The sequence below is a fragment of the Herpailurus yagouaroundi genome, unplaced genomic scaffold, assembly GCF_014898765.1.
Source record: "Herpailurus yagouaroundi ecotype Mexico unplaced genomic scaffold, PumYag 216, whole genome shotgun sequence".
NCBI classification, from domain to species: domain Eukaryota; kingdom Metazoa; phylum Chordata; class Mammalia; order Carnivora; family Felidae; genus Herpailurus; species Herpailurus yagouaroundi.
Window position 1 is genome coordinate 10717048 of NW_024412447.1, and position 20595 is coordinate 10737642.

The following is a 20595-nucleotide window of genomic DNA, read 5'->3' on the forward strand; positions in this document are numbered from 1 at the left end:
TTACCCAGCAGTACCCACTCTGGGGAGCCGAAAGGCAGAAACAACCCAAGTGCCCACCAACAGATGAATTGATAAGCCAGATATGGCCTCTACAGGGACACAATGGAACATTATTCACCCATAAAAAGGGATGAAGCTCTGATACATGCTTCCACAGGGATGCTCTTTGAAAACACTATGCCGAAGGGCGCCAAGATGACTCAGTTGAAAGAGCCTGCGACTCTTGATCTCAGGGTGGTGAGTTCAAGCCCCATGTTGGATGTAGAGATTACTTAAATAAATAAAAACTTAAAAAAAAAAGTATGCTGAGTGAAAGCAGTCAGACACAAAAGGACAGATTGGGTGTGGTTCCACTTGAATGAGGTATTGAGAACAGGAAAATTCATAGAGACAGTAAGTACATTAGAGGTGACCAGGGGCTGGGAGGGGAGGGAAAAGAGGGGAGAATTATTGTTTCAAGCAATTTTTTAACATTTATTTTTGAGAGAGAGAGAGAGAGAGGGAGACAGAGAGAGAGGGAGAAAGAGAATGAATCGGGGAGGGGCAGAGAGAGAGGGAGACACAGAATCCGAAGCAGGCTCTAGGCTCCGAGCTGTCAGCACAGAGCCAGATGCGGGGCTCGAACTTGTGAACTGCGAGATCATGACCTGAGCCGAAGTCGGACGCCCAACCGACTGAGCCACCCAGGCGCCCCAAGGGGAGAATTATTGTTTAATGGGTACAGAGTTTCTGTTTGGAATAATGAAAAAGCTCTGGAAATAGGGGCGATAGTTGCATCACATTGTGAATGTATTTCATGCCACTGAGTTGTACTCCTAAATGGTAAATGTTATGTTATATATATTTTTTTACCACAATTAAAAAAAAAAATTTTTTTTTTTTTTTTTTAAGCATCCTGACTGCTGTGTGGAGGTGAATGGTGGCTCCCCTGGTCATCAAAATCAAATTCCCTCCTTCCATTTTCCCCCGCCATGGGAACATGCTGGGAAAAACGGGTAGTATTAACAACACCCTGGGTCTGCCCTTCAAAGACTCCCACCTTTGTCTTGTCCTCAGCCCACCAGGAGATCTGAAGCCCCTGGGCACCTAGGTGGGCATCTGAAAGATGCAAGCTTGCCTTGATCAACCCGACCCAGCTGGTCCAGGGAAAGCAAGTCCCCCAGAACACTTCACTGCTCTTGAAGCTCACAGCCACCATTCTGGGGTCACCGGACAAGGCATGGCCGCGTGGAGGGCTTTCAGTTGAGGACGGCAGCACCACGACAGCCAATGCCCCTGGGAGGGAGCCCTCCCAGATCCCCGAGCAGCCATTGGGTACCAGGAAGAGGAAGAGGGCAGGTGCAGGGCCCGGCAGGGACTGAGTAGCTCTCCCTTGGAAGGAGGGAAGTGGAAATTCCATATTCCTGGATCCTGGGGATCCGTTTTCATGTCTATATCCTCCGCATGCCATCAGCCAGCCAGCTGCTTAAGGGCTCCTCTCTGAGACTTGGTCTGGCACACAGCAGGGGTATGTGTGGGTGCTTGGGACAAATGTGATGAGTGAGTGAGTGCTGGAGGCCACAGATGCCAGCGAGGGAGCCCAGGGAGGCCCAGCCACTGCCCAGGGTGACCCACAGGAAGTTGGTGGCTGAGCCAGGGATTGGCACGGGGTACCTCTCCCAGCCCTGCCCTCTCCCCTGGGGCCTCAGTCTCTGGCCCTCGGGGGTGGGAGGGAAGGAACAGCTGTGGAGTCACACACCGGCTCTCTCTCTCCATGGGGAGTTTTTTCTTTCCTGCCGTCTCCTCTCCTCCCTCTCTTCCCTTTCTGGAACATCTGATTAGAGAACTTTGAAAGCTGAGTCGTCTTAGGATCAGGTTGCCAGATTTAGCAAATAAAAATACAGGATGTTCAGTTAAATGGAAATTTTAGATAAGCGACAAAGAATTCTTTAGTGTAAATCTGTTCCGTGTGATATCTGGGTCATAACCCAGTTCGGGAAAATGGCGCCTTCCCCTCCATGGGCTCCCCCTGCACGTGGCGGGCCGCCCGGCTGAGCCGCTGTTCCTCCCATGGCACACCTTGGACCAAACCCGGAGGCTCTCTGCTAGGTCCCAGCCTGTCTGAGCTTCCGAGAGCAGGAGCAAGCCAGACACCTGCTGCAAGATGTTGCAAAAGAAATGGGGAAGCTGTTCAGACAGGGGAGAGAACAGGAAACCCCTGGGGCCACAAGAGAGGAAATCAGTGCGGTGGGAGGGACGGGGGAGGGAGGCGGGTCCACGACAGCAGCCCTGTCGCCCCCACCTCCAACCCCTTGGCTGCACGGGGGCCCAGCACAGAATAGGAGCCATGAAGGCTCCAGGAAGCAAACAGCCACTGACTAAGAAGATATATGTCACGTCCACAGTCAGCTGCACGACACTGTGATTTGGTCTAGACGCCTGGTTCCTATGTGCCTCAGCCCTGCTCAGGTGCCTGTACGGTGGGATCCAGCTACAAGCCCAGGTCCTCGGAGTGGGGAAGGTGACTGAGGCCTGTTCCTGAAAAGACGGACCCATCTCTGGGGAGCCCGGGACCAGCGCCCTGTGCCAGAGCCGTGCTAGGTCACAGGCCAGGGCCCTGCCTTGCATCCCTTGGCCCCGGACCCCAGACCCCAGCTTCCCTGTCTGTTTCCCTTCTCTGCCGGGCTGCACCTGTGCCTCCGGGCCTCCTGGTGGGGTCCCGATGATCTCCTGAGTATCTGGCCCTCCACACCAAGGCCTGTGCAACAAATCTGAAGCTTGTAGTGTTGGCTCAAACTGCAGAACTATACCAAATATTCCATTTGCTCACACTGTCCACTCCTAGCTCCCTGCATTATGGGAGGCACCGGCCCAGTCACTGAGAACCGGCTTTGCCTTGAGCTTGAGCTGGTCAAGTGATAACCAGTAATTCCAGAATGCTATTGTACACTTTCTCTTTCTCTCTCATACATACAATTATGTATTGTATATAAATATATTATATGCGTGTGTAAATATTATATATATGTGTGGGTATACTCTATAATTATGTATTATATATATTATATATGTGTGTATATTACATACGTATGTATTATATATGTGTGTGTGTGTGTGTGTGTGTGTGTGTGTGTATAACATGTATTTTAGTATATGTGACTCTTCCTTTTTTTTAAAAGTATTTATTTGGGGTGCCTGGGTGGCTCAGTCGGTTAAGCGGCCGACTTCAGCTCAGGTCATGATCTCGCGGTCCGTGAGTTCGAGCCCCGCGTCGGGCTCTGGGCTGACAGCTCAGAGCCTGGAGCCTGTTTCAGATTCTGTGTCTCCCTCTCTGACCCTCCCCCATTCATGCTCTGTCTCCCTCTGTCTCAAAAATAAATAAACGTTAAAAAAAAAAGTTAAAAAAAAATAATAAAAGTATTTATTTAAGTAATCTCTACACCCAATGTGGGGCTTGAACTCACAACCCTGAGATCAAGAGTCACATGCTCTTCTGACTGAGCCAGCCAGCACATCGACTCTTCCTCTCTTTTTATAAGCTTTGTGGACATTATTATAGTGTGTCACAAAATTAACAAATGTTTGGTATAATGATGTAAACAGAGTAAAAATAAAAACTTCATCAGCTGTCCTCTGCCTCCAGTCTTACCCCTTGCAGTGAACTGTCAATGTTTGTTTGTTTGTTTGTTTTTAGTTTATTTTTATTTTTTATTTATTTTTGAGAGAGAGTGCACGAGCAAGGGAGGGGAAGAGAGAGAGGGAGACAGAGGATCCAAAGCAGGCTCCACACTGACAGCAGCTCGATGTGGGGCTCAAACTCCCGAATCGAGAGATCACGACCCGAGCCGAAGCTGGTCACTCAATCAACTGAGCCACCCAGGTGCCCCTAACGGTCAATGTTAACAGTGAGCTATGTGTCCTCCTACATCATCATGCTCATGTAAGTAATCACACACATACACATACACATGACTTTTCTCCCTTTTTTCTTTTAGATGAAAACGGTAACCGGGATTACATTCAAAACCTAAACAGTGGCTTCACTGAGAAATATGTTGCCTCTTTCTCAGGTGACAACAAGCTTGGGGTCACATAGTGCACGGTGCCATGGCCGTGAAGCCGCATGCTCCATGCCTTTATGCTTCCCCATCCTGAGAGTGTGACTTGGGTCCCCACAGTCACAAGACGGCCCTGACCTCCGGGCACCAAGTCTGTTCCACGCAGGAGGAACAAGGCAGGCACAAGGGGACAGGAACGTACCGGCTGACTCTGGTTATATGTGTAGTACATGCTACTAGAAAACCAGTAACTTTCCTGTGGATTTCTTACAGCTCATTAGCCAGGAACATGTCACGTGGTTGTGCCTGGCTGCTGCGAGGGAAGCTGAGAAACCGAGATTTTAGTGTTTTGGTGTTTTTGGTTTTGTTTTTTGAGAGACTGCAAGCAGTGGGGGGTCGTTAGAGAGAGAGGGACAGAGGATCTGAAGCGCTGACAGCAGCGAGCCCGATGTGGGGCTTGAATTCATGAACCATGAGATTGTGACCTGAGCCAAAGTCTGACGCTCAGTCAACTGAGCCACCAGATGCCCCGAGATTTTAGTTTGGGAGCTGGAAACATGCTCTGTGAATAAGGAGGAAGTGGAGGAGAGATGTTGAGGAGTTACATCCAGCAATGGCTCCCACAGATACCATACATGTGATTCTACAACCGTTTTGCTCCCCGCTTGACAAGCCGTGGATCTTTCCAGATTGACACTATGGACCTGTCAAAAACTGTGCAACGGTCCCACAGAATGGTATCACCCTCATTACTAATTATGCCCAATATTTTTCTGAGGCAAAGGCAGTGGCAATAAACATCCTCTAGATACATCCTTCGTGGCTTCTGTGTCTGAAGTTAAGATTTCCCCTAAGTGGCTTACTGAGTGGAAGAGTTGGCGTGTCTCTTGCTCTCCATTTTGCTGTGAAACAAGAGCCCTGAAACTTAATAGCTTAGCAACCTTACTGGAGCGGGGGCACCTGGCTGGCTCAGTTGGTACGATATACAGTTCTTGACCTCGGGGTCGTGAGTTCCACCCCCTGCTAGGTGTAGAGTTATTTTTTTGCTTGTTTGTTTTTAAAAGATTTTTTTTTTTAATAAATTAAGGAAAAACACACTTACTGTCTAGTATTGGTTCTGAGGGTCAGGAATCCAGGAGCAGCTGGAGGAGTGCTTCTGGCTGTGAGCGTCCCAGGAGCTTGCACTCCAGCCATGGTTGGGTAGCAGTCACCTCCTGGAATCGGGGCAGGAGAATCTGTTCCCAAGCTCGCTCACGTGGCTGTTGGCCAATGGCTTCACTTTCCCAGCATCTGGGCCTCTCCACGGGGCTGCTCACATATAGCAGCATGATTCCCCCTGGAAAGAATGATTTAAGAGAGAAAGTGAGCACCCGAGACAGAACCACCGTCTTTTTCATGACCTAATGTCATCACTTCAGCCTTATGCTACTGATTACACGCAACAGCCCTTGTATAATTCAGGGGAGGACTACACAAGAGTGTGAACCTTCGGGGTGGGGATGCTGGCGGCCATGTTCCCTCAGTGGCTGGCTAAATATACGGGGGCACATATTCTTTTATATTGCCTTTTCCTTTTTCCTATTATTATTATTATTTTTTTCAACGTTTATTTATTTTTGGGACAGAAAGAGACAGAGCATGAACGGGGGAGGGGCAGAGAGAGAGGGAGACACAGAATCGGAAGCAGGCTCCAGGCTCTGAGCCATCAGCCCAGAGCCCGACGCGGGGCTCGAACTCACGGACCGCGAGATCGTGACCTGGCTGAAGTCGGACGCTTAACCAACTGCGCCACCCAGGCGTCCCGTATTATTATTATTTTTTAAGTTTATGTATTTACTCTGAGAGAGAGAGAGAGAGAGAGAACATGAGCTGGGGAGGGCCAGATAGAGAGGGAGGGAGGGAATCCCAAGCAGGCTCCACACTGTCAGGGCAGAACCAGATGTGGGGCTTGATCTCACGAACCATGACTTACCTGACTGAGCCACCCAGGCGTCTGCCGTTTTGTTTAAACCTTACTTTGATTGAAAGTGTAATACATGCCAATTTCAGAAAAACTTGAAAACACAGAAAAACAGGAGAAATCTCAAACACCCCTAACCCCACCACTGAAAGATACTTGCAACTTACATTTTTATTCATTTCCTTCCACTCTTTCTTCTGTGCGGGGAGTGCTTCTGTGCTGGGATGTTTTTGTCAGATAACAAAAACCACCCTGACTCAAAAAAAAAGCTAAAATGGAAGGAAAGCTATTAACGGCCTCAGGGAACAGGAAATCTAGAGACAGTCAGATGTCAGGGCTGGTGGAGAACAATGACATTCTCAAGGACCCAGGTGATTTTCCTCCCTTCCAAACACTGACTTCATCTCCAGGGTCTTTCAGGCAGGAAGATGATGGAGGGGCTGAAAGTCTCCTTTTCAGTCTGATTTGCACACACCCACTCCTGACCCAGATGCTATCACTGGGAATGCTACAGGCTAAGTGACCAGTGTAGACTTGGTTACATGGTGGGATTACCACCATTGACTTAGAGCAATCACCCCCAGAGCTGGGTCAGTTTCCCCTGAGTCACATGGTCTTTTAGGTTGAAAGAAGAGGGAAAGGAGGATGTGCGGCAACAGTGTCTCCTACACAAATAGATTGACTTAGTCGATAAGATATAATTTCATATCCTTATTATTTCAAATGATTGTAATACTATAAACATATTTTTTTAAGATTTTATTTTTAAGTAATCTCTACAACCAACATGGGGCTTGAACTCACAGCCCCAAGATCAAGAGTCGCATGCTCAACTGACTGAACCCACCAGGAGCCCCTGAACATATTCTTGATGGTTGAAATGTTTATAAATAAATGGCCATAGAATAGTCCAACAAGTTATATAGTATAACTTACTTTTTACAACAGCTTATTGAGACACAATTCACCCATTTAAACTGTACAATTCAATGGTTTTTAGTATATTTCCACAGTTGTGCAACTATCATCACAATTTTCTTTTCTTTTCATTTTTGAGAGAGAGGGAGAGAGAGAGACAGAGAGAGAGACAGAGCTCAAATGGGGAAGGGACAGAGAGAGAGGGAGACACAGAATCCAAAGCAGGCTCCAGGCTCTGAGCTGCCAGCACAGAGCCTGATGCGGGGTTCGAACTCATGAACCGTGAGATCATGACCTGAGTTGAAGTCAGACGCTTAACTGACTGAGCCACGCAGGTGCCCCTATCATCACCATTTTCAACATTGTCATTCCCTCAAAAAAAAAACCCCTCATACTTACTAGCAGCCACACTACATTTCAAGCCCCTTAGTACCTGGCTTCTCTCAGTTAATACAGTATTTTCAAGGTCGATCCCTGTTGTAGCATGTTTCGGTATTTTATTTCCTTTCATTGCTGAATAATATTCCATTGTGTGAATATACCACGTTAAAAAAGTCTATTGATGAGTTAATGGACATTTGGGTTGTTTCTGGTTTTTTTGGCTATTATAGAGATTGTCTTGGGGCGCCTGGGTGGCTCAGTCGGTTGAGAATCCAACTTCGGCTCAGGTCATGATCTCACAGTTTGTGGGTTTGAGCCCCACATCAGGCTCTGTGCTGACAGCTTGGAGCCTGGAGCCTGCTTCAGATTCTGTCTCCTTCTCTCTCTCTGCCCCTCCCTGCTCATGCTCTGTCTCTCTCTGTCTCTCAAAAATAAATAAATGTTAAAAAAAATTAAAAAAAAAAGATTGTCTTATTTCATTCAGGCTACTATAAAAAAATGCCATAGACTAGGTAGCACATAAACAACAGAAATTTATTTTTCACAGTTCTGGGGGCTGGGAAGTCTAAGATCAAGGCACTGGCAGAGTCAGTGTCTGGTGAGAGCCTGCTTCCTCATTAAGGGCCAGCTTCTCATTGTTAATCTCACATAATGGAAGTGGGGAAGGAGCTCTCTGGGATCTCTTGTAAAAGCGTATTTGTTGAAAAGACCATTTTCCCCCCATTGAATGGTTTTAGCACCCGTGCTGAAAAATCAACCAATCATAAAAGTGAGAATTTACATCTGGGCTCTTGGTTCTATTCCATTGATCTCTAGGTCTATCCTCAAGCTGGTACTGCACTCTATTTTTTACTGTAACTTTGTAGTGATTTTGAAATCAGGAAGTAGTGAGTCCTCCAACTTTATGCTCCTTTTTCAAGATTGTTTTTAGCTATTCTGGATTCCTTATATTTCTATATGAATCTTAGGATCAGCTTTTTCAATTTCTGGAGGAAAAAAACTAAGATTTTGATAGAGAACACTTTGAATCTAGAAATCAACTTGGGAGGACTGCCATCTCAACAATACGAAATCTTTCAATCCATGAACATGGGATGTCTTTACATTTATTGAAGTCTTCCTTAATTTCTTTAATGATGTTTTATAGTTTTCAGTATACAAATCTTACACCTCTTTTTAAAAATGTACTCTTGGGGCACCTGAGTGGCTCTGTGATTGGGATTCTCTTTCTCTCTCTCTCTCTCTCTCGGGGGGGGGGGCCCCCCGCTAATGCTCTGTCTCTCTCTCTCTCTCTCAAAATAAAATAAACTTACAAAAAATTAACTAAGACAGAGGGAGAATAGATAATGAGGAGACAAATGGCAATGTCTGTGTCTCAGGGTCTATAAAGGAAACCCTACTTTCCATGTTGGGCTCCGAACACCAATGCGTTACCATCATGGCATCTGTTCTGGGCTACAGGTTAGCTATTGTCAACTTTATGTGGCAGAGGCTGCCTGGTATAATGTGCACATGTTGGGGCTGGACTTGGTGTGTGGAGCTTGAACATGCCAGGGCAGTGGTGAGTGACCCACATCTCCAAACACACACACTTACTCGGAGACCTTTTTAAAAAACAATTTTTTGGGGGGGGTGGGGCGCCTGGGTGGCGCAGTCGGTTAAGCGTCCGACTTCAGCCAGGTCACGATCTCGCGGTCCATGAGTTTGAGCCCCGCGTCAGGCTCTGGGCTGATGGCTCAGAGCCTGGAGCCTGTTTCCGATTCTGTGTCTCCCTCTCTCTGCCCCTCCCCCGTTCATGCTCGTCTCTCTCTGTCCCAAAAATAAATAAACGTTTTTAAATTTAAAAAAAAATTTTTTTTTATGTTTATTTATTTTTGAGAGAGACAGAGCATGAGTGGGGGAGAGGCAGAGGGGGAGGGAGACACAGAATCTGAAGGAGGCTCCAGGCTCTGAGTTGTTGGCACGGAGCCTGATGCGGGGCTCGAACTCCCAAACCATGAGATCATGACCTGAGCTGAAGTTGGACACTTAACCCACTGAGCCACCCAGCCCCACCACAGAGATCTCTACTGTGACAATATGAGTGTGCCTCGTTCGTGTACGCCTGCTTTCACCAAACACAACCGAGCCATGCTTGACATCCTTTGTCAGCAAAGGGGATTTCAGAGACGGACCTGTGTGTGGACAATGACACGAGGACAGTAGCAGTGGGAGGTCACACTTCAAGAGTGCTGCCTCTGTGCCAGGCCCAGCTCTAAGCACCTGCTGAAGACTAACACAATTAAAGCTCATAACAATCCTTTGAGGCGATGCTTTTGTTTGCTCCCTTTTGCAGCAGACAAAACTTGCCCAAGGTGACACAGCCAGTGACGAGCAGAGTCTGGATTTGAACCTGGAGCCGGAGTGCTTAGCTATCGTGTTATTCCCTCCCTCTACAAAACTATCAAAACAGAACAAATAAAGTGCTACAGCAGTAAATACGGTAACAATAAATAAATAAGACTCAGGCAGTGGGCATAGGGTCCTGCAGAAGAAGTTCACTCTACCTGGTGGAGTTGAGTTTCCACTGAGCCTTGAAAAAAGAATTCACTAGAACCCAACAGTGGGAAGGTTGTTTCAAGTCGGTGTGACAGCAGACAGCCGTGCAGGGGCTCACGGTGTGCAGCTAGCATCGGGCTATATGTTACAGAAGTGCTCTCCTTAAAATCATAGGGAGGAGGAGCTACACAGAACAATTTTCTTTCTTTTTTTAAATAATTTTATTTATTTTAAGAGAGACAAGAGAGAGAGAGAGAGAGAGAGTGAGCGCACACACACGTGAGTGGGGAGGGGCAGAGAGAGAATCCCCAGCGGGCTCTGCACTGTCAGCACGGAGCCCGATGTGGGGCTCCACGCAGGTTTGAACTCATGAAATGTGAGATCATGATCTGAGCTGAAGTCAGAAGCTCAACTGACTGAGCCACCCAGGTGCCCCCACAGAAGAATTTTCTTAATCATTATGTCTTCTCTCTCTGCTCATTTCAATTGCAACTGAAATAACATTTTATTTAAACCAAAAATATTTTGGGGCGCCTGGTGGCTCATTCGGTTAAGCGTCCGACTTCAGCTCAGGTCACGATCTCGCGGTCCGTGAGTTCGAGCCCCGCGTAGGGCTCTGGGCTGATGGCTCAGAGCCTGGAGCCTGCTTCCGATTCTGTGTCTCCCTCTCTCTCTCTGCCCCTCCCCCGTTCATGCTCTGTCTTTCTCTGTCTCGAAAATAAATAAACATTTAAAAAAAATTAAAAAAAAATAAACGAAAAATATTTTAAAAATTTAAATTAAAAAAAAGCTTTACATTTAAAATACATATTGTGGGGGGCGCCTGATTTCAGCTCAGGTCATGATTTCGTGGTTCACGTGAGTTTGAGCCCCTCCACGGTCAGTGCGCTGGAGTCTGCTTTGGATCCTCTGTCCTTCTTTCTCTCTCTCTGCCCCTGTCCCACTCGCACTGTCTGAAAAAAGAATTTTTTTTTTAATTAAATACATATTTTGGAGGGCACCTGGGTGGCTCAGTCGTTTCAGCATCCAACTCTCGATCTCGGCTTGGGTCATGATCCCAGAGTCGTGGATCAAGCCCCTTCTTGGGCTCCATGCAGACCTTGGAGTCTGCTTGGGATTCTCCTCTCAGCACTAAATAAATAAATAAGTAAATAAATAAATAAATAAATAAAATATCTATTTTTTAATTTAGTAAGTATTGAACTCACGACCAACCCTAAGATCAAGAGTAGCACAACTCCTCTGACTGAGCCAGCCAGGCGCCCCTGAAATATTTTTAAGAGAAATATTACTTATTGTTTTCTTTTTTTTCCTTTTATTTATTTATTGTTTTTTCAATCTTTATTTGAGAGAGAGAGAGACAGAGAAACAGAACACAAGCATGGGAGGGGCGGAGAGACAGGTAGGGAGACACAGAATCCGAAGCAAGGCTCCAGGTTCCGAGCTATCAGCACAGAGGCCAACACGGGGCTCGAACTCACAGATGGCAAGATCATGACCTGAGCCGAAGTCGGATGCTGAACAGACTGAGCCAGCCAGGTGCCCTCTTTTTTTGTTTTTTAATGTTGATGTTTTAATTTTTTTAATTGCTTGATTTCTAATCGCCACGTGTCTATGATACTCTAACTGCTTTTCAACGGGCCCAGAATGATATAAAACGACAGCTGACAGGCCCAAAGACTTCCAGGGGCTTTTTGGTCTGAGGGAATGTGCCTTGGTAGCAGTAACCGGAAGACCATGGAAGATGGTGGATTCTTGCCTCAACTGGAAATTTATAAAAATTTTCCATGAGGTGGCAGCAGCTGCTCAAGCAGTCCTGGAAAATGAGCTCAGCTGAAAATTCAAGGTTGTTGTCGTTGTCGTTGTTGTTGTTTGCCATTAGAGTGAGATCTCTTTCAACATTGCCTGTCTTTGAATAAAATCTATGCATTAAAAATTCTTTGATTTAGAAATGAAAACTGGTTTCTTTTTTTTTTTTTTAACGTTTACTTATTTTTAAGAGAGAGAGAGAGAGACTGGGGGAGGGGCAGCCAGAGGGGCGTGTACAGAGGACCCAAAACAGGCTCTGTGCTGACAGCAGTGAGCCCGGATGTGGGGCTCGAACTCACGAACCATGAGATCATGACCTGAGCGGAAGTCAGACGCTCAAACTACTGAGCCACCTGGGCGCCCCTTGACGCTATTTTCTACCCGCTAATACCGACCGAGGCTCTCTTGTCTTTCAAGGTCATTTCGGAGCGGTCAGATGAAAGATGCAAAATTCAATTCCCACCACAGCTACTAGAAAGCAGGATTTAATTTTAGCCCTGCCAAACAACGTGGAGCGGGCGGGAAGTGATTTTGGCATCTGGAAGTGTTTCGTGCTTCACACCAAGTGAGCGCGCCTCTTACTCCGCACTCTCGGGCCGGCTGTCCTGTGAATTTCTATTTGCTCAGAAATTATGCTGATCTCAGTTTCCGCCCTGAGCAAGGAAAACGAGGGTAAGAAAAGAATGGAGCTAGCCCAAGTGCAGGGAACAAAACATAGAATGGATGGGCCTTCACAGAAGAGGATTGTTTCAGTCCCAGAACAAAGGGGCAGATGGATTAGGCCGGTCTGAGCCCTGGCTCCGCCTCTTACCAGCTGGGCCCTCACCTGATCTCCAGAGCTAGGTTTTTCCACCGCAGACAGAATGACAATACCTTTTCACAGCACTGCCGAGTGCAAAGGGGAGAATGTCCTCTGGGCCACACCAGTTGGTTGGAATTACAGCAGATACTTTATCGGGTCGCTAAAATATGTTTACCCGCTGAGTTTTCTTTTTTTTCCTTTGCCTGTTTCCCACACAGGAAAGACGATGGGAAAAAGATCAAAGTCATAATCCTCTTGTCGATCTACGTTGGGCCGCTGGTCATCCCCGGCTGCATGTCAGAATCGTCTTGGAGCCCTCGCCCCAGCCCAGGGCAATGGCCACAGTCCCTCTGGGTGGGGTGTGAATTTGAAGCAGCCACTTCCCAAACCCTCTGAATGTCCTTGAAGGGACTCTGCCTCACCCAGAGTGGTCACGTGATTTCCTTGCTAAGGACACTGCCGGCCGAGAAACCAAAGATTTTGCTTAAATGAATCTGTTAACTGCTTCAAATCCGGCCTTGCAGATCCCTTGGGGTATAAAGCGGGCCTGACCTCACCGCGTTAAATGGACACACTTTCATTCTGATCTTAGAGCAGCATCTTAATGAGCATCTTTATAGACTTATTCCACATTGAAAGTGGATATCTGTGACCTATAATTTGCAAGATCTTTAATTTAACGTAATTATAAGGACACTTCTGAAATTAATGGTCAAGTGAACGACGGCACTAGATAACTATTCCAATATATTACTTCAACACCTTCCTTCCTTCTCTCTTCTCCAAAATGATGTTTCAATTCAGGTGGTTCTTTGGGTTTTTTTGCTTTTTGGTTTTGCTTGTTTGTTTGTCTTTACTGTTTCAAGTACTATTTGTTGTGCCCAAGTTATGAAGGCCCTGTGGAGAAAACATTAGCAGTTTTTGGCTAAATCAGTTTTAAGGCAAAGGCATTCGTTAATAAGGCATTTTCTCTTTTTATTACTAATTTTTTTAGTAAGGAATTTTCAAATGTGACTATTCCAGAAGTTTTCTCTGTGCCACCTGATCAAGATGAATTTACTGTAATATCCCCTTTTTCTGGAAGGTAGCTGCATATATCTGGACGGAACTCATAATTTTTCTAAATATGTGCAAAATTTAAAAAATATATTCTGTATTAAAACCCAAACAATTTTCATACCACTTCCCTTTCCAGGCTTTCTTGTAAAACGTTGTCCTGACATGTCTTGGTAAAAAAAAAACAACAAAAACAAATGTGCACTGAACTTCCTGTCTTCAAAATAGAGATACTCTCTTCCTGCAGCCTTGGAAACCAGAGAACAGCCCACACTAAGACTTCTGGTCAAAAGCAAAACTCAGGCTGCTGGGGTCCAGGGATTTCTCTGTTAGGGGCCACACATCCACTGGGATGTGGCCACTATGCGTACCTGAAGCACCTCTCTTATATCATCCTAACCACATCGACGGCACATCCTAACTGCTGACTGCATTTGAAAATGATCCCCAGGCACAAAGCCATCCAGTGTCAGGTCATACAAAGCCACAAAATATTCATGATCTTCTGCAGACCCGGCAGATTGTTTCTTAATTGTGGTAAAGTGCACATAACATAAAATGTTCCGTCTTAACCATTTTCAGCATACAGTTCATTAGGGGTAAGCACATCGTGTTGTTGTGCAATTGACCTCCAGAACTCATTTCATCTTGCAAAACTGGAGCTCCATACCTATTAAACAACTCCCCCTGCCCCCGGCTCCTGGCAACTGCCCTTCTGTTTTCTGTCTCTACGAACATGACTACTCCAAGTATTGCACCCTTTTGGGGAAGCAAAATGTTTTTTCTTTTAAGCTTATTTATTGACTTAAATAATTTCTACACACGACATGGGGCTTTAACTCACAACCCCAAGATCAAGAGTCACACGCTCTTCCGACGGAGCCAGCCAGGTGTCCCTGGAAGCAAAATGTTTTTAATCACAACTGCATCCCATCAAATTTACAGCCAGAAAGCGGAAGGTCTGAAAGTTTGAACTTTACGATTAAGTATGTAAAACATACTCAGACACACGCATCCACACATACGAACACACAATTCTGATAGAACTGAGCTTGGCGGGGCAGGGGGTGGCGCACCTGGGTGGCTCAGTCGGTTAAGCGTCCGAGTGGATTTCAGCTCAGGTCATGATCTTACAGTTTGTGAGTTCCAGCCCCCCATCGGGCTCCGTGCTGATGGCACGGAGCCTGCTTGGGATTTTGTCTCTCCTCGCTGCCCTCACCTACTTGTGTGCACGCGCTCTCTCTCTCTCTCAAAATAAATAAACTTAAAAAAAAATAAAAAGAACTGAGCTTGGGACAAAGTCCATCTCTGGGGGCCACTGAAGGCCTGTTTCGTGAAACTGCTTCTCCAGGTGTTTTACCTGGACGAGCAAAAAAGTGTGCTTTCGGCAACTGGCAAGGGTCAAGGTCTTTTAAGTTATACAAGAATGGGCCTGCAGAGAGGGTTCTCAGGATGCAACCTGGAACTGAAACCCGACATGAAACCAGCTGCAGAAGGGAAGAGCCGCCACCTCTGAGATCAAACCCAGGGCCAGGTGTGTGCAAAGGGGCCTTGGGGGCTCGGAGCACTAGCCTGCGAATTTCACAAAAGACTCATCTGCTTCTGCAGATTTGGCTTTGAGGATTTGTTTCCTATGCCTCCCCATGTTTTCTGCAGCTCCCATGCCAGCCTGGCCCAGGGTCAAGGTAGGTTGGATCCAAGAAGGAGAGGGGAGCAGGTGCCCTGAGGACTCTCACACAGAGCCCATCAGGAACAACTTATTACTGCCTCCATGCTGAAAACAGCTGTGTCCTTACTTTACAAAAACGTAGAAGGCGTTGCTGGCTGTCCTCTGGCGGCAGGGCCAGGGTAGGGCCGAGCACAGGTCAGCAGCCTGAGTGACACAAGAGGCTTGACCTGCGGCTTCACCCATGTTCCAAAGACGGGCTTCAGGGGGCGCCTGGGTGGCTCGGTTAGTTAAGCGTCCGACTTTTGGTTTTGGCTCAGGTCATGATCTCACGGTTCATGGGTTCGAGCCCCACATTGGCCTCTGTGCTGACAGTGTGGAGTCTGCTTGGGATTCTGTCTCTGCCCCTCCCCAGCTCGTGCTCGCTCTGTCTCTCTCAAAATAAATAAACTTAAAAACGAAAAAAAAAAAAAAGATGGGGCATCAGGAATGTGGCGGGGAGGGCCCTCACCGAGGCCTCAAGACTGTTATTTTTCCCCTAACCTTCTGTTGCTGTGCAGTTTGTCTAGATAGTTCTGTCCTTCCAAAGACTATACTTTCAGGGATCATTTCTATAGTTCGCTACTAGATAGTTCTGTCCTTCCTTTTAAACCACAAAGGTTTGCAAGAGACTGGCCTCCACTGCCCAAGTGTGACAATGGCCACTTCTGGGGCCTGGTTGGGGGAGGGGTTGTGGGATGTGGGGCTGGCTCCTGGGGCCACCGGATCTCCTTCAAGGCACTGCTTGTCCACACAGCCCCTTGCCCATGTCCTGCCCTCCCTACCTTTCCTGAGGCCTCGTCTCCAGCCGTCACACCCCCAACCTGCATGGGCCTCAGCTTCCTGGGGACTCGAGGCACCTGCCCCGGCATTTCCATGGGGGCTTCTCTGGTCCCATGGAATATTCCACATGCTGGGGGAAAAAGGGACTTCCTTGGGATGCCAGCAGTGGCCATGGTGGTTTGGGCTGGCACAGAGGTGTGGGTGCATGGATGAGTGACAGCTCCCATGCCCCCTCCCCTCTCCTACCATAATCCCTCACCAGCCAAGGGAAGCTAACGGAAAGTCTGTGTTGAGTGTCTCTCTTTCCTTCTCTCCCCTTCTCTTCTCTCTCGGTTTGGCACTTCGCTAAAAGTTAAACATGCATCTATCTACCTTAAGAACTAACAACTCCACTTCCACTTACCCAAGGGAAGTGAAAACATGTCCACACAAAGACTTATATAAGAACATCGACGGCAGCTTTATCCACAACAACCCCAACGTAGAGACACTCCAAATGCTCATCACGGATGGAGTGACTGTGGCCGCACAAAGAAATACCGCTCAGCAGCAAGAAGGAACAGATTACTAATACACACAATAACATGAATCCGACTCCAAAAGCGTTAGGCTGGGTGAGCGCTGTAAGCCGGATGAGGCCATTTATATAAAATTCTGGAAGAGGCAAACCGGCGACAGAAAACAGATTGAAGATCTCGGGGGCCTGGGATGTGGGAAGGTGAGGTGAAGAACGAGCACGAAGGGGCACAAGGGTGCTTTTTTTGAGTGACAGAAATGTTTTGGATCTTGATTCTGGTGGGGGTTCCACAGGTAAATACATTTGTCAAAAACTCATTGAACGAAACACATAAAAAGGAATCATCTGATTCTGCGTAAATAACACACTTCGATAAAGGTGTTTTTGTTTTTGTTTTTAAAAAAAAAGCAGCTCAGGGGCGCCTGGGTGGTGCAGTCGGTTAAGCGTCCGACTTCAGCCAGGTCACGATCTCGCGGTCCGTGAGTTCGAGCCCCGCGTCAGGCTCTGGGCTGATGGCTTGGAGCCTGGAGCCTGTTTCCGATTCTGTGTCTCCCTCTCTCTCTGCCCCTCCCCCGTTCATGCTCTGTCTCTCTCTGTCCCAAAAATAAATAAAAATAAATAAATAAATAAATAAATAAATAAATAAATAAATAAATATAAAAATAAAAACAGCAGCTCAGTCTAGCTTCCCCGAGTGGGTGGCACCATTTCGCCTGGAAACAAGCTGGAATGACAGGCATCCTGACCGACGTGTCCAGCACAAACTACTTAGGTGGCACAGAGGGCCCATTGTGACCAGACCGCAGAGTCTCTCTCCAGCCCGTCCTGCACCCTGGCCCTGAGCCCCGGCCAGCACAAACTATTTACCAATTCCCTCTGCGAGCAGTGCACTTTGACACCTTCCGTGTCTTTGACCTGCTCTTCTCTTTGCCGTCAATACTCACCCCCAACCTTTTTGCTGGGGAAGTTCCACGCATCCTTGAAAGCTGGACTCAAGCGTCTCTTCCCCACCTCCTCTGGGCTCTCCCTACAGCTCTGCAAGCCACACTGTATTGTATTATAGGCTGTTACCCTCCTGTCCTCCCTCCTCCCATCCTCCCACAGTCCGGAAACCCCTCGAAGCCAGGGGTGGTGCCGTATTTCGCTCTGATTCCTTTAAAGTACCTAGCACATTCCTTGAATGTCTGTTGGGCAAGATGGTAGGCCTAAGTTAGCTAAACAGAGAATCACAACCTTCCGAACCTTCTCCCCAACTTGCAGATGAGGACATGAGGCTCCCAGAGCTCAGGCGATGATGCTGAAGACCTCAGGGGTGGGATGTGGCATTGTTAAGTGGCAGGTGCAGAGGGAGGACGGTGAATGAAGACCCATCCCAGCCGTCAGTGAGCTCATGGAGGACAGAGGCTCACAAATAGTGGGGAAACATAGGCCGAATGGAGACACGAGGGAATGAATTCATTCATTCATTCATTCATTCATTCATTCATTCATTCGAGTCGCCCTCCCTCCCCCTTACAGTCTGCAGCAGCATGCAGGAGTGGGCATAACAGGTGCTGTCTCCTCCCCTACCCCCGCCCACCCCAGAGGGACCTAACCCACGGAACTGCAGCATAACCCTTCTTAAAGGCAGCCAGCTATGGACCTCAGGGATTAGTTTGGCTGAAGGATTCGTAGTTTTTTGTTGGGCTTATAGTCACAGCTGTGCTGTTTTCTTCTTTTTTTTAATGTTTTATTTATTTTTGAGAGAGAGAGCACAAGCAGGGGAGGGTCAGAGAGAGAGGGACGGAGTATCTGAAGCAAGTTCCAGGCTGACAGCAACGAGCCCAATGCGGGGCTCGAACTCATGAACCGCGAGATCATGACCCCAGCTGAAGTCGGACCTCAACCGACTGAGCCACACAGGCACCCCTGTTTTTTGCTTTTTTTTAATGGTAAGGTTTTTTTTAATCTTTATTTTTGAGAGAGAGTGAGAGAGACAGAGTGCAAGCGGGGGAGGAACAGAGAGAGAGGGAGACACAGAATCCAAAGCAGGTTCCAGGCTCTGAGCTGAAGGCAAAGAGCCCGATGTGGGGCTCGAACCCATGAACCGCGAGTTCATGACCTGAGCCGAAGTCAGACGCTTAACCAACTGAGCCACCTAGGTGTCCCATCACAGCTATGTTTTGTACTTTATTATAAAAACTCTTTTGATTTTATTAACGAGGTTCGAGCTGGCACGGCTTGCATTTTGGCTAGAATGTGAACCTTGCATAAATGTCATGGCTCTGTGGGTGCCTAGAACAGGGCTGGAATGTAGCAAATGTTCTGGTATTTGTTGTAAGTTCTGTCCCATCTCATTTTCTGAAACTGAATTTTGGGGGAGTAGACTCTGCTGGTCAGATTTTTTAAAAAAATCTTTTAATTTCCTATGTCTGTCTGCAATATGTTTGAAAATTGCTCACAGATAATTTCACTTGACTTGAAAACAAAGTATAACCTTTTGTTTGGAGCCAAATAAAGTTTTCTCTTCCTTTCCAATTTATTGGTAGAATGGATAAAATTGTGATACGTCATCTTACCTCATGGTATCACCCAGAACAATGCAGTTGAGAAACTCGTACCTGTGTTCTACTTTATGCCTTTGTAAGAACTAAACCTAGTGTCAAATTATGATGAAACCAAATTATTGCTGCTTCTGGGAGTCTGGGTGGCTCAGTCGGAAAAGTGTGGCACTCTTGATCTTGGGGGCGTTGAGTTCAAGCCCCATGATGGGTGAAGAGATTACTTAAATGAAACTAAAAAAAAAAAAAAAAAAAGAGGGGCGCCTGGGTGGCTCAGCCAGTTGAGCATCCAACTTAGGTTCAGCTCACGATCTCACAGTTTGTGAGTTTGAGCCCCGCATCAGGTTCTGTGCTGACAGCTCAGAGCCTGGAGCCTGCTTGGGAATTCTGTGTCTCCCTCTCTCTTTGCCCCTCCTCCACTTGCACTCTGTCTCTCTCTCTCAAAAATAAATAATAAAACATTAAAAAAAAAGAGTATATATGCATCATGATTCCGTTTACATAAACTTCAGAAAGAAGTGGGGAGCCTGGCTGGCTCAGTCAGTGGAGCGTGTGACTCAATCTCGGGGGTGTGAGTTCAAGTCCCAGGCTGGGTGTAGAGATTACTTAAAAATAAAATCTTTTTTTGTTTTTTTAATGTTTATTTTTGACAGAGAGAGAGAGAGAGAGAGACAGAGCATGAGTGGGGGAGGGGCAGAGAGAGAGGGAGACAGAACCCGAAACAGGCTCCAGGCTCCGAGTGGTCAGCACAGAGCCCGACGCAGGGCTTGAACTCACAAACCGCGAGATAATGACCTGAGCCGAAGTCGGACGCTCGACCGACTGAGCCACCCAGGCGCCCCCTACTATTATTAGTTTCAATGTTTATTCATTTTGAGAGAGAGTTTGTGCGTGTGTGCATGAGCAGGGGAGGGGCAGAGAGAGAGAGAGGGAGAGAGAGAGAATCCCAAGCAGGTGCCACACTCTGCACAGAGCCCGACGTGGGGCTCGATCTCATGAACTGTGAGCTCATGACCTGAGCCGAAATCAAGAGTCAGACGCTCAACCGCGTAACCCACCGAGCCACCCAGGCGCCCCTGTTTTTTTAAACTGCAGCGTGTGACATTAGTTTCAGGTGCACCACGCAGTGATTGCACAAGTCTACGCCCTATGCTGTGCTTACCAGTGTAGCTACCGTCTGTCAGGTATGGCTACAACACCACTGACTACATTCCCTGTGCTGTGCCCCTTCATCCCTGTGACTGACTCATTCCCTAACTGGAAGCCTGGACCTCACGCCCCTTCCTCCCTTTTGCCCATCCCCCTGCCGCCCTCTGTCAACCACCAGTTTCTTCTCTGTATTTATGGGTCTGTGTCTGCTTTGATTGTCTGTCCATTTTTTTGTTTTTCAGATTCCACATACAAGTGAAATCATACGGTATTTGTCTTTCTCTGTCTGCCTTATTTCACTTAGCATAATACCCTCTGGGTTCATCCATGTTGTCACAAATGGCAAGACCTTTCTTCCTTCCTTCCTTCCTTCCTTCCTTCCTTCCTTCCTTCCTTCCTT

General features: G+C 47.2%; 1 long non-coding RNA gene across 1 annotated transcript in view; it reads right to left on the reverse strand.

The window, feature by feature from the left end:
- The window catches only part of LOC121017756 (uncharacterized), a 39625-nt gene that overhangs the window by 3412 nt on the left and 15618 nt on the right, over positions 1-20595 (reverse strand). The window contains exon 2 of the long non-coding RNA XR_005784884.1: positions 5140-5373. This is a non-coding gene — a long non-coding RNA (uncharacterized LOC121017756). The remainder of the gene's footprint in view (positions 1-5139; positions 5374-20595) is intronic.